Here is a 1,746-nt window from a genome sequence, read left to right on the forward strand (position 1 = left end):
AAAAGCACTATCCCACACTAACGAAGCACAATAGTTCGCCTCGGGACCCGAAGTATAAAATAGTTAGGTGACTTAATGTCACCAATAAATTTATATGTGGTCTAATTGTCACCTCGTTGGTTTTATTGTCACCCGTGTTCTTATTAACCCGAGGTCTTGTTGTCCCCTGAAGAGGTCTTAATGTTACCAATAAATGTAAATGTGGTCTAATTGTCACCTCGTTGGTCTTATTATCACCTGAGGAAGTCTTAATGTCACCAATAAATTTATATGTGGTCGGATTGTCACCACTTTGGTCTTATTGTCCCGAGATCTTATTGTCACCTGAAGAGGTCTTAATGTCATCAATAAATGTAAATGTGGTCTTATTGTCTAAACGGTGGTCTAATTGTCACCTCGTTGGTCTTATTGTCACCTGTGGTCTTATTGTCCCGTGGTCTTATTGTCACCTTGCCATGGGTTTATAACAATACAAAATAAGTTTAACGAATTGTAGAGCCATATTAAGTCAAATATTATTTCATATTTTATAATATATAGGTACCTACGTTCATTTCTAAAAACCATGTTTTTATCATCAAAGTTATTGTCATACCAGCGAATCAATAAAATATACAATTTATTAGCTAAGATTGGTAAAATATGCAAAATATGTATTTTCAATTTTTTTAACTCACGATTGTATACTTCGAATTTCTAGCTAGGTCTGCTATAAATTGTGATCATACAGAAAAATATGCAATTCCTACAACTTCGTAGCCCTAGTAATAAGCTAATAAAGCATTTTTATAATAAGTCGATGTTCTCATTTTATATTTGCTGGTGCGACTTTTTTAATTCTTCTAAATAGTAAATAGTCTCGGTTAAATAATTTCACACACGTGAACCGTGAATTCAGATACTTCTCCCGACACGTGATAAATGCTTATAATAATTTATAATACAAGCATCATCGTGTATTCGCGATTAGGTGCTTATTGAATTATTATTTATCATACAATTATTAATCTAAGTGTAATAATATATTATGTGTAAAACGTATTGTTATAATGATACAATGTATATAGGAATATTCTGGAGGATTCGTAACGAAATCTGTCGATCCAGCATTGGTGCTGCAATAGAATGTGGTACCTATGGTAGATGTGGTCGGGGGTGGAGGGGGTGACTGCAGCATATGTGTGAGTGTGTCGGCGAGAGTTGTTGCAATAAACTATAATGTATATATTATATATATTGTATATATATTTATATATGACCGTTTTTGTACGACATATTATATTGGAAACGTTTGTGACGATATAATATATATATACAGTAAAACCTTGATAACTCGAACGTATATAAGTCGAATTTTCGACAACTCGAAGGAATATCTTCGCCCCCAACCGATTCGAGTTATAGGGGTTTCAGGTTTTTTTTTTTTTTTTGGTACAGGTTTTCATTTTTATTCTGTGGAATTCAAACAACTATTTTTTGATAAATGGCTTTTAAAATAATTCTATCGACCCGTCTGTCCCGGTTGTAGGTCCATATTATAACGAGGGGTCTCCGAAAGAGACTTCATTTATTACACTATTATATTATATTATAACGGTCACATCTCTTACCATATGGCACCATCTCCAGTTGATAATCTTTAAATTTAAAAAAAAAAACACGAACGTCTGAATGTACGCATAACATTAAAAAAAAATGTCTACAAACAAATCAAATTAAATTTTTATGAGCGTTTGAAGTTCATAT

The sequence above is a fragment of the Acyrthosiphon pisum genome, unplaced genomic scaffold (assembly GCF_005508785.2).
Source record: "Acyrthosiphon pisum isolate AL4f unplaced genomic scaffold, pea_aphid_22Mar2018_4r6ur Scaffold_21933;HRSCAF=25316, whole genome shotgun sequence".
NCBI lineage: Eukaryota > Metazoa > Arthropoda > Insecta > Hemiptera > Aphididae > Acyrthosiphon > Acyrthosiphon pisum.